A 13,076-nucleotide genomic window follows, 5' to 3' on the forward strand; every position below is an offset into this window, starting at 1 on the left:
AATCTGATTAAAAATGGGCAGAAGACATAAACAGACATTTTTCCAAAGAAGATATACAGTTGTCCAACAAACATGTGAAAAGCTGCTCAACATCACTCATTATCAGGGAATTTCAAATCAAACCACATGAGATATTATCTCATATCTTTCAGAATGGCTAAAATAAAAAAAAAAAAACACAAGAAATAACAAGTGTTGGGGGAGGATGTAGAGAAAAAAGAACCCCTGTGCACTGTTGGGAATGCCACTGGTGCAGCTGCTGTGGAAAATAATATGGAGGTTCCTCAAAAAGTTAAAAATAGAATTACCATGTAATACAAAAATTCTATCACTGGGTGTTTAGCCAAGGAATATGAGAACACTAATTCAAAAAGATATATACACCCCTATGTTTATTGGCAACATAGCCAAACTACGAAAACAGCTCAGGTTTCCATTAATAGATGAATGGATAAAGAAGTCAAGGTATATTTATATAAAATGGAGTATTATTTGGCCATAAAAAGAATGAAATCTTGCCATTTGCAACAATGTGGATGGATCTAGAGAGTACTATGCTAAGCGAAATAAGTCAGTTCAGAGAAAGACAAATACTATAAGATTTCACTCATATATGGAATTTAGGAAACAAAACAAACAGGCAGCCTGGGTGGCTCAATCAGTTAAGTGTCCAACTCTGGATTTTGTCTCAGGTCATGATCTCAGGGTCATGAGATCCAGCCCTGTGTTGGGCTCCACTCTGGACATGGAGCCTGCTAAAGATTCTCTCTCTCCATCTCCCTCTGCACACTCACCCTTAAAAAAATGAACAAAGAAAAAAGGAGAGAATTCATGAAACACTCTTAAGCATAGAGAACAGTGATGGCTACCAGAGGGTTGGTAACCAGAGTTACCACTGAGTGGCAGGATGGGTGAAACAGGTAAAGGGGATTAAGAGTACACTCATCATGCTGGTCAGTGAGTAATATATGGAATTGCTGAATCATTATACTGTACACCTGAAACGTAACACTGTATGTTAACTATACAGGAGTTAAAATTTTTAAAAAGTTGTGCTCTCCAATAAGACAGCCGTTAGCCATGTGTGGCTATTGAGTACCTGAAACGTGGCTGGTCTGAATTGAGATGTGCCATAATTATAATACACTTTGGATTCTAAGGCTTTGTACATAAATAGAATGTAAAATACCATACTAATAATTTGTACAGAATTATATGATAAAATTATAGTATTTTTATTATTTTAGGTTAAATATAGCATTATTAAAATTAATTTCACTTGTTTTATTTTTTAATATGGCTACTATAAAGTTTAAAATCATATACATGGCTCACATTATATTTCTAGCTACCAGCACTGTTCCAGAGGATCATACATGGGCTAAAGATGGGATACTGTTAATATGAAATCGAATGCTGAATATAGATTCAAAGTGGAAACCAAATTCAATTACCTGAGTATTAACTGACTCTTCCTAGATCTTAGGGAAGCCTATATCAGAGCTATGAAGTAGCTAAGATGATCCAATTCAGAGAAAAGGGATCGGTCGAGAAGAGAGAAACTTAAAGAACAATTTAGGTCAAAGTATCTAATAGAATCAAACTTCATAGAGAGTCAAAACATGGTTTTCCATTTGCCCAGTCTTACCGGTGATGAAAGAAACACAGCTCTTATTATCCATTGAATTTGACTTCTATGTGTACAAATTGATTCTTCAGGGAGATTGCTAGCTTCGCAAGGACAAAAACTAAGTCTTTTATTTTACATTATTTTGAATACTGAGAATTGCATCAATCTATGTTATATAAATAAGTGTAATGACTGAATGAATAAAGATATCTTAAATATAGTACATCCCTAAACCAAGAATAAAATCATGCTTGTATTTTATGGGACTAACGTCAAGTCCAGGGAAACATTTCTCAACTGGTATTGAATAGTTTATAAGTAATCTGTAGTTGTAGCAGTTTAGGAAAGTATATATATCTCTCCTTGAATATTTACAGCAACAACAAAATACATTAAATACAAAATTGCACTGAGAAGTTCTGCAATTATTAAACATTTGACTTTATTTTACCTGGCATTTTATATAAACATGAGATTTTTTTTGCTCATAATCTCTATTAACTTCTCATAAAGTTGAACTTAACACTTAAGGCTTTATAGAACTCACTTCTGGAAGTTCTAGTCCAGTGGCAAGAAGTTTCTTACTCATGATTACCCTTATGGGCCAGGAGGAAAGAAGCAGAAAGGCTGCCTCCCTGGTGAACTATGTAGATAAATCCTTCCTAATACTCTCTTTACCTTCGACTCTCCCAGTCTGTAGAGGTAAGAAAGAATTCTATCATTTTATAAAGCTCCATCTAATCCTTTCTGGAATCAACAAAACCAAGTACTAGGTGAGATCTCTGTATGGTAAACTCCTCTCTAGATCTTTCCATTTTTGGCCCGTTTCACTTTCTGGGGTTTCTTCGGCATTGGACTTGTGCCTTACCATGACTGGAAACGAATGGCCTCAACATGTTATTTTGGAGGGCTGACCACCAAGTACAAGATAGATCTCAGCCAATAGCTGATAGACCCAGGCAGCAGTCAGGCCAGGAGAGGAAGAGAAAGAGAAAAGGAGAAGGAAAGGAGAGCATGGCTATGTTCAGGGGTCAGGGGCCCTGTTTCCAACAACTCCCTCTCAAATATCTTTAAAGGTTCTTGAAAACAACTCTAATAACATATTATTTTTCAGAAAATCCAGATGGTTACCTTTGGACAAAAAGGATATGGACTTTCATCACAGCAGAAGCTGAAGTAATTTGGAAGGTAAATATTTAAAATAAAAAGATGTTTGCCTTAGCTCCAAATCACATACAACAATCATTCTCTCTTATAAATTGATTTGGGATTCTCTATGACAGCATTTTTACCCTAGCTGGACTTTATCCCCCAAACTCCAATCTGCCCTGTAGATGACAGAGCAGGACTAAATTATTTTTCCCCCTGAACACTATCTAAGGTTGTGTTGCTTGCTTATGTGTATGCATATGATGCAGCTGCACTCCTTAGGGAGGGGTTATATAAGTAAAAGGCAGTGTTGGAATTTCTTTGTTTTATTATTCTGCATTGTTATTCCCAAGCCTAAGCAAAGAGTTTTCTCTGCTGATGCAGAACCAGAATGCACTGTTCTTACAAAGTCATTTGGCAAAGATATGCTTCAGTAGGAGGGTCAAGAAACTATCCATATCACATTCTTGTGTTGGAGAATCCAGCTAAAGCTAAATCGTTCTTCCTTAATTTCATAAATATTCATTTTATAGGGAGGAATTTATCCAAGTCAAACTATGTTACTCTTGTAAGTGACAAAGGACAGGGGATAAGCAGGGTTGGCTCCCTCAAATCCCAAGGTTCCTACCCTGTCAAGTGATGGCATGACATTTCACTGATGTAGTTTTTCCTTTCTGCTTGGCTGTATGGTAGGTAGCTAAGAGAAACCGATTCATTTAACATAAAATATTAGCAATCATCAGGCTTTTTTTTTTTCTCTACGTGATTAAAGCACCGTGAAAATAAATGAGGTTCCTTAAGTGAGGTGTGAGTGTGCTGGCCCCAAGAAAAACCCTAGGCATGGAAATAGGGAGAAAATTTCAAGTAGACATGGAAAATTTCTCTCATTACTTTACTTATAAGAATCTTAATTAGTCCCAAAGGTTTTTCTCACTCATTTTAAAGCAAACTCAGGTAGATCAGACAATGAAATATGTGTCAATCAATCTCTTCAAGAGTCAGCCACCCTCACACAATCTGACCCTCTATACTAGGATTTGTGAGTTGGGTAGGATTTTGTTCCATTTGAAATAGCAGATACGTCTGTGGAATTGTGCAGATAAATGGGCTTTTCTAATTTAGTTCATCTTGGTAAATTAATAAAAAATTCCTGCCAATCAAGCATGTGCATGTTTGCAGGAATATTATCAGTAGGTAATGGAGATAATTAATACTTCATGACATCAAGGTCTGAAATTAAAATCAAATCTGAGACTTAACTGCGATTATTAAATCTGAGGAAAATTATCTTTCAGATGACAAGTGTCACAACCTTCGGCACCTGAATTAATAACAGGGAGCGAGCCTCCAAAAACACACTGCACACTTCTTTTTTTCTGTGTTGCAATAATTACCACTTTGTGACATCAAGGACCTATATGTCTGGCTCAAGATAATATTGCACATCAGTGAAGTGTATTGAAGTAGAAAACACAAATTTCAGACAATGTATCTAGTAGCAAAATATAACTGAAAGGAGTAAAGGATGGGGAGGTGAGAGACACTGGCTATAGTGCTGACTTTTTGAGACCTGGGTTCCAGCCTAGAATCATGCTGATATTTCTCCCTTTGACTCTCGTTAAGCAAATCATTTCACCTCAGCTGATTCTTGGTTCTTTCATCACGTGAAGCTAATTTTTGCTCCATTGAAAAGATGGATCAAATAGGAGCATTTTTGAAATAATTATTTGTTTTCTTTTATCCATTCATCTTCGCAATTTGCACTGAGCACCATCCAATATGTGAGATATTTGGGAAATTAGAAATTAGAAAAGATAAGACACGGTTCCTGATCTCAAAGGACTTCATGACTTGGTGAGAGAATTATCTATGTGCCGTATACCAAGACCGAGAGAGGCTTGGAGTCCTTGAGAGGTGTGTCTCATGGGGCAGCACTGAGGGTGGGTTGCTGGAAGGGAGACCCGGAACAGGGAGGATGGGCTGAATCTTGGGGGACACGCATCTTTTAACAGAAAGATGAATGTTCAAGGGAACAAGATAACTGTTCATAAATTATTTTTCCCACAATACTATGTTGGAGTGGTTGATTCTCAGGGATTAGTTACATACTAATGTGTGACTCTTATAGGTACATGCTGAAAACAAAACGTTGTTTCTCAAATCACATCTGCATTCTGGAAGTGGAGTGTTATGGTTTCTATAAGGAAAAAAAAATAATAACTTGCCTGAGGATAGCCAACTAGAAAGGACTGGAGCTAGGATTTGAACCGTGTGGCTTAATTTGTATATGTAAGATCTAATTTTGTTGCCATCGTTGAGATCCAGGAATCACTGGGGTAAGGCCAGCGAGGACCCTTTCTTACAGGGGCAGGACCCAATAGAACAATTGGATTGAGGACCCATCCCAGACCCAGAGAGGAAGCCCAATGCCTGGCAGGAAGTGTAGTCATGGAGAACAAGCTGGTTTGCAGGAGTGAAGAAAGGCTAAAGGGGTGAGGAGAGGGATGGGGCTGCCCAGGGCTCACTAAACCTCAGAATGAAGGCTGAAGAGTAACTCCTGACGCTTCATTGGGGCCTCTGAGCTGGCTTTGGCCCTGGCTTCCTCTGCCAGGACTGACCCAGGGAAGGCTATAGCTTCTTACAACTGAGAGAGGGAAAGGAGAGGCAGGTCCTAACAACACCCAGGGATGACAGAGGGGGAGTGAGAATCCTGTGTTCATCTGGACCTGGCAAAACTCTCCCCGCCAAGGGCTAGATATAAGATCTACAACTGTCCCTGCTGCGCTTTTGAACTATACCTTCTGACATACAGGCACTTCCCTTCTGTACAAGCTGAGCTGAAACTCAGGGGGTCTGTACCCACGCTGGTGGCTAAAATATAAGGAATCTCCCATCCTGTTGTGTACATAACCACAATGTAAGCTCCAACCTCCCTGCCACCCTAGCCCTTCCTCCATGATTTTTCAGTGCTTCTCTCAGGAGACCTTCAGGGCCTCTCTCCAACACGAGGGCCACCATCTGAGCTGTGGCTAGGCCCTGTGCTATACTATACACTTTTAAATATTTTGAATGTTGCCCCTAGTCTAAGAACAGTGCCACTCCCCCATACCCTGGGGGACATGGTCCCCCCCGTCCCTGGTCCCACTTATTGCTCAGATGTGAAATCTCCTCTTAGCTCAGATGTGACTGATTAGAAACTGCTGGAAAACACAAGACTTAAACTCAATGATGGCCTAGCATGTGTCCTTCTCCAGTGTACACCCAGCGCACACTGCTGTTTCTTATTCTCTTATCTGATTAAAATCCTTTATATATTATTTTGTAGCTGAGACATGAGATATTCAAATTGTGTTAAGACAAAGGGTCTGCTAACATACAATTTCCTCTTTCCTCTACCCATCAGAACTTGCCATTCGTTATCTCACTTCTTCTGAGCCTGTCAGATGCCGGAAGTCTAATTTGGGACACCAATTATCACTTTGGAAGTGACAGTTGCCGGAGGGGTAGTACAGTCCCATGACTGATCACAAAGGTTAGTCAGAAAGACCGGGGCTGGAGTCCTATGTCAGCTACTTAAAAGATTAATGACTTCGTATAAGTGACTGCATCTTTTCATGTCTCAGTTTTTCAACTATATATGTAACGGAGGCATTACGGGGACCTAACATAGAAGGTTGTTGTGTGGGTTAAATGTGATCAAAGACATTAAATGTTTAGAATGCTTTAGTGTAAAATAAGTGCTTAATAAATGCTGGCTGTTGTTGTTGCCTATTAACACCTTTGCAGTATATTGTGCTCTGACCCTCAGAGAATAAGTGTGTTCAGTCCTAATGTGAATCCTTAAAACTCAGACATAACGCTTTGGAATATCACAGGAATGTCATAAACCATGGGAGACTACTGACAGGGATTTGAGGCAGGGATGCTTTCCCTGCTGTCAGCCACCTTCCCGTAGTGAGGATGTGGCTGAGTGTTTCCACAGACATTACAAAAGCACTGAGATCCACTCTCAAACTGGGTCTCATGAGAGCCCTGCAAAATGGGGGTTTGGAATTTACTTGTAAAGAGACAAACATACGCTGCAGTTGAGAGGTAGCTGAATTTCCAGGCCATATCTAGTCTTCTGGGAATTTGGTGTATATTAGCATAACTACAGAAATCATTTTTTAAGCAATCCTTCAATGGCCAGAGTTGCAGTGGACTCCCTGTTAACACAGAAAGCCCTGGTGTGCTGTGAGTCAGCTTTGTGTGATCCAGAGAGAAGGATTTGGAGAAGCTTACCCCCTCCACCCCCACCCCCTGCCTTGGAACAATGTTTATTCCCTGTTTTATCCTCCAAGTGAAGGCATATGTTTCTTCGATTTGTTGTTTGCAGCAAGGTGCAGCTTAGAGGGGAGTGTGGATGCGCTTGTGTTTGCCATGAAATTAAATAAAAGCAATGATACATAGCCAATGTGCACCCATAAATTTCAAGAAGGAAAATTCCAATGTGGCATGAGGATAGAAGTAGCTGATATATTAGAAGAGAACGACACTGAATCTTGTGCAAAACGAGAGAAATATAATTTCCCTGCATTATCTTGTCCCTTTCTTAATTGCCTACCAAGATGCATTCATCAACTAGCTTCCCTAGGCTCGAGCTTACAACTTGCATGCATTTTAATATAAAACCAGCTTGTGTTTTAAGTATAAAACACACTGCTTGTGCTATCACACCAGACACAGCAAATGGATAAAAATCTTCACTTGTCAGTTTCTAGATACAACGCACTTTGCATTTCAAGACTGGGAAATAGGCTGCAAACACCAAGCACTGACAGTAAATATGGGGCTTTGGAGGATCGGCTGGACCATATTTACTGGGGAGGAGGCTCACACCATTACCTGGGGCTTTATACAGCCTTGGAGTTGATTGAGGGAAAGGATGGCTAGCCATCCAACTACTTCCCATCCTAGTGGCAGGCTCAGTACTGCCTTCCAGACTTGGAGTTAGTTGCTGAGAGATAGACTCAAGCTCCATCCAACCTTAAAAGTCTGAAAAGAAGGCAAATTTGGCAAATATGGGCTCAACAGCAGGTCAGGACTTGATGTAGAAGAGACCATGAAGACCACACAAAGGGGGCACATTAAAAACCATAACATCTCCTCCTGACAATAAGGCCCACTGGTACATATACCCCAAAATTACAGAACATAGAAGCTGATGATGGCCCCAAATAAGAATGCCAATAGGAGGAAGAATGCTATCAACCTTAAGTCCCATGATCCCTGAGGTTGCAGAAGCCACACTACCATCTGCATGTGCTTTAAAGGGCCCTATTCCATCTCCTGCCAGCCACCTCACCATGCAAATGGTGTACAGTAAGAACTTGGCAGATACAGCTGGAGACATATGGAAGCAATTCCTAGTTCTGACACTAACTGTGTGATTTTTGGCAAATTATATAATCTCTCTTAGCCTCAGTTTCTTAATTTGTAATTTGGGGATAATAATAACATCAACCTCATAGAGTTATTGTGATTTTTAAATTAGATATTGCATGTTAACAGCTTAGCATAGTAAGTGTTTATAGTAGCTATATAATAAGTGCTAAATAAATGTTAAGTATTATTATAGGCTTTGACTGATATTACACAAAAGCAGTGTGTTTGCATAGAATTGCAGGGGACTTTGTTTAATAGTTTAGGTTTTTGAGGTTAAGGAAAAGTTTATGATTTTACCCAGAGCCACACAACTAGTCAAAACATATTTTTCATTATTGTTTTGGGGTTTTCAGTATATGGATCTCACACATATTTTGTTAGATTTATACCTGCTTCATTTTTTTTTTTTTTTTTTGGTGTTGTTGTAAACGACTTTTTTTTTTAATTTAAATTTCAATGGCTCATTGTTAGTATAGAAAACTACAATTGATTTTTGTGATATTTGTATGCTGTGACCTTGTAAATCTCATGTATTAGTGCTAGGAAGGTTTTTATCAATTTTTTGGCATTTTTATGTCTTCTATGAATGGATATAATTTTATAATTTTGTTTTTCGTAGGTGCACGTTTTTATTTTTCTTTCTTTATTACACTGGCTAGAGCTTCCAGTTCAGCATTGAATGGATTAGTGAAAGAAGAAAATTTTGGCTTGATCCTAATATTAGGAGAAAAACATTCACTCTTTCACACTATATATGATGCTAACTATAGGCTTTGGTAGATGCCTTTTTATCAAATCAGAAATTCCTCTTCTATTTCTGGCATGTCTGATTTTTTTTTTTTTTTATCATTAATAGGGATGTTAAACTTTAAAAAAAAAAATGGGCAGCCCGGGTGGCTCAGCAGTTTAGTGCTGCCTTCAGCCCAGGGCCTGATCCTGAAGACCTGGGATTCAGTCCCACGTCGGGATCCCTGCATGGAGCCTGCTTCTCCCTCTGCCTGTGTCTCTGCCTCTCTCTCTCTCTCATGAATAAATAAATAAATTCTTTAAAAATAAATAAATTAAATTAAATAAATTAAAAAAACATTTTTGGGGTGGCTAGGTGGTCAGTTGGTTGAGCCTCCAACTATTGATTTCAGCTCAAGACATGATCTCAGAGTCCTGGGATCAGGCCCTGCATTGGACTCTATGATCAATGAGGAGTCCGCTTGAGATTTTTTTCTCTCCTTCTCAACTCTGGCCCTCCTCTTGCTCTTTCTCTCTCTAAAATAAATAAATAAATCTTTAAAAAAAGTTTTTGCATCTATTGAAATGATCACATGATTCTTCTTTATTTTGTTAATATAAATTTTGTTGATTTTTTTCAGAAGTTTTTTAAATAAAATTAGAAGAATCATAACTTCAGTGGAATTATTTTTATTTTTCCAAGGATAGACATTTTGATTTAGGGAACTTTAGTAGAGAAACTGGAAAATAGCTGTTTACATCAGAGTTAAATTTAATTAGTGGATATTTCCTGTAGGTCCAGAGGGTAGGACATCTGCTTCTGAGTTCAGAGAGTGCTTGTGGATTTATCCAGGGTGTTCCATGTAAAACTGGCTTATGCCATTATTTTTAAAAATAAACTCATTTTAACATGTTATTTTCCCTAAGCTGAAAATCAAGCACTATTTAATTCAGCTCAAAGAGTGAAATGTGCTCTAATAAGCCCTTACCAGAAGATCCATATAGAAACCAGCCAGGTCTGTCATAGCTGAGGGCTGGGGAAGGTGCAGAGGTGGCTGAGCCAGCATGGACAGGCCACAGCAAGTACCATAACACCTGCCCTAAAGGTCCCAAGACAGAGATGATAAAAGATAAAACGAATTAATACCCAGGCATTGCTTCCAGAGCTTTCCAGCCTCCAATTAAAATTTTATGTGTGGGAGTTTGAATGGGTGCTTTAAATACTGATTCATTTGGGTCCTGATTTTTTTTTTATAAAGAAATAGGTCTTTTGTCTCCTAAACAGCACCTGCTCCTTTCTAAATAACGTCATGGCAAACTTACAGTTTGCTTTCATCATTCAAATCCGATCTGTCCTAGACTCTAAAGAGTCTTTTGGTACTATTGTTCTTGGTTCCTTTGCCCATTGTCCTTTTCATCTCACATCCCTCTAGCAATAGCTATTCCATGAAATGGAGTAAAAAAAAAAAATAAAAGCATTACCTAAACCGTTTTAATAAATAAGTGCAACATCTTTCCCCATTTATTTTCCTCCCTTGCAGTCTGGTGCAGAGAAGAACCCTCACAGCCCTGGACTGTAGCAGATATTCTGGTTCGCATGTTCCATATGAAGGAAGCCATGTATTAAATTGGGATGAGCCCTTGCATTTCATCACAGAAAGTGAGTGTTGGCTTGAAATGGAGGATCAGCTCATGTGGGATGAGATGATGGCTGGGATCATCAACTGCTGCTCCTGGGCAAAGGACCGAATTATTAAAACTGTTGTTTATGGCCCTTATCATTTACAAACAGGTGAACAGAGAAAAAAGACTTTCAATTTCCCTAAATTAATTTGCAGTGGAGGGTTCTCTTGTGTTAAAAAGATAAGAAACTTGTATGGAATTACAGAACAAGAAGTTTACAGCTGTCTAAAGGAACTGCAAAACTAAGGTTATCTAGCAAATGTGGGTAAAATGACATTTGTCAGAATGACTGTTACTCTTTATGACACATTTGAGAAATTGAAATGGCTTTGAGACAAATAATGTCCTAATTCGTGATCTTATCATCCTGGAAAAACTACCTGGATAAGTTCAGTAAAGTTGGCTCCAAGATAGTTAATTGTTGGCCAAACAGGTAGTCAGGACGTTGATGCACTGGGAAATTAAAATAGTATTTTAATTTCAAGAAGTCCTTCCCCAAAGCCAGTGTCATTGGCTAAGTAAAGGGCTCCTCAGCATTTCAAAGTGAAGAGGTATCAGCTCTTTTTCTCTTCTACTTATTGGTGCTACATCCACATATATTCACTTCCATATTAATGTTTATATACCTTTCTCCAACATTTTATATATATATATATACACACACATATATATAATATACTCACAAATATATATATACTCACAAAACCTTTTGTATCTGTATAATAACAATATTACAAAATTTATAATACTAGTAACTTGTTACAATGTCCACATAACTTACCAAGCATTGTATATACATTAGGTCATTTCCACCTCACAAAAATCCTACTTGATACAACTATAAGAACCACACCGATCCTACTGATGAGAAAGTTGAATTTTAGGGGTTGGGTAACTTGCTCAAGTTCCCATCAATAGCAAAGAAAGGGGATCCCTGGGTGGCGCAGCGGTTTGGCGCCTGCCTTTGGCCCAGGGCGCTATCCCGGAGACCCGGGATCAAATCCCACATCGGGCTCCCAGTGCATGGAGCCTGCTTCTCCCTCTGCCTGTGTCTCTGCCTCTCTCTCTCTCTGCAACTATCATAAATAAAAATTAAAAAAAAAAATATTAAAACCACCATTTAAAAAAAATAGCAAAGAAAGGACCCTAAAGTATAACTTTAATGACTCCAAAACCCATGCATTCAAACAGTCCACGTACTACCTGACACATAACTCATTCAACAACTATTTAGCGTCAAGTATGATGCTATATGCCTTCCTAAGTATCTTGCACTTCCACTCATATACACAGTCCTCTCTGCACTCCCTGCTTTGAAATTTAGTACCACTCCTGCATTATCAGTAATATTGGAGTATTTTTCTTATAAGAATTCTCCTGGTTTTTGTCTTTCATTATTTAGGATAGTGTCTCTTTTTCCCTCCTCTATGTATTCATCGATTATGCCACGATAAATTATACTGAGACAAATTTAAATTTCATCTCAATGTCAGGTTTTTCCTCACCCTCCCCAATGTATAGAAATTCTTCCCACATTGGAGATTATGCTATTTCACTTCACAATTATCAGTTTGAACCATATATCTTTTTTGCCCATTTTGGTTTTAATACATGTAGAATACATTTTAATGTATTTCTTGATCACAAAACTGGGCACCTCATGTAAGCCTGGTGAATTTCTATTGAATGATCTGATGATTAAACAAATACCCCAAAGATTACATGCTCAAAACAGCAATGACAAGAACTGCAAATAAAACACAATAACAATTTTTAAAAGCAGGTCTTGATGCCTTTTGGGAAAATGATACCATATATCAAAGCTAAAGGAATGATTCCTACAAGAAGACAGAGAATCAGAAAAGGTCCAGGGCAGAGTAAAGTCAATAATTCCACTTTTACGTTAGGGAAAGTTCCTCTAACTGGAGGCTATATAGCTTGAGCTTAGAAAAAGGCCACTTAGAGTTTTACAGAAAGTGAAGTGAAACAGCTGTACTTCATGTCAGCCATCTTCTCGGGGCTCAGAAAAGTCTAGAATGTGACCTGAAGATCACAATTCATTGTCTCACGACAGTGTGGGGACAGATGTCTCTGGATGAGATGTTCAAGATTTGTTTGTGCAGGACACAAGATTGATGTTCATTACTTTCCTTCAACCATTTTACTCTCATTATCCACAGCAAGGGCTTAGGTTAGCGAGGATTAAAGAACAAATTATTCTAAAGCAAGAAGCTCTAGCCTCAAGACATACACATAGAGAGAAAATGGTTTAAAAAAATAAACAATGTAGGATTAAATTATGAACTTGTTCACTGAACAGTAACATGGCAATTTGCTAGGGTAATTATTACCATTAATTCGAGAGCCAATAATTATCATAGCAGTTCTACCATTTCATCTCTCATTTATTCTGAAATCCTAGAAGCAGATTTTTGTTTTTGTTTTTATTTTTCAGATACCTGGT

General features: G+C 38.3%; 1 long non-coding RNA gene across 2 annotated transcripts in view; it reads right to left on the reverse strand.

Annotated features, from left to right (window-relative positions):
* LOC140601664 (uncharacterized) overlaps positions 1–13,076 on the reverse strand; it is a 364,660-nt gene that overhangs the window by 2,091 nt on the left and 349,493 nt on the right. The window lies entirely within an intron of this gene.

The sequence above is a fragment of the Canis lupus genome, chromosome 12 (genome assembly GCF_048164855.1).
Source record: "Canis lupus baileyi chromosome 12, mCanLup2.hap1, whole genome shotgun sequence".
NCBI classification, from domain to species: domain Eukaryota; kingdom Metazoa; phylum Chordata; class Mammalia; order Carnivora; family Canidae; genus Canis; species Canis lupus.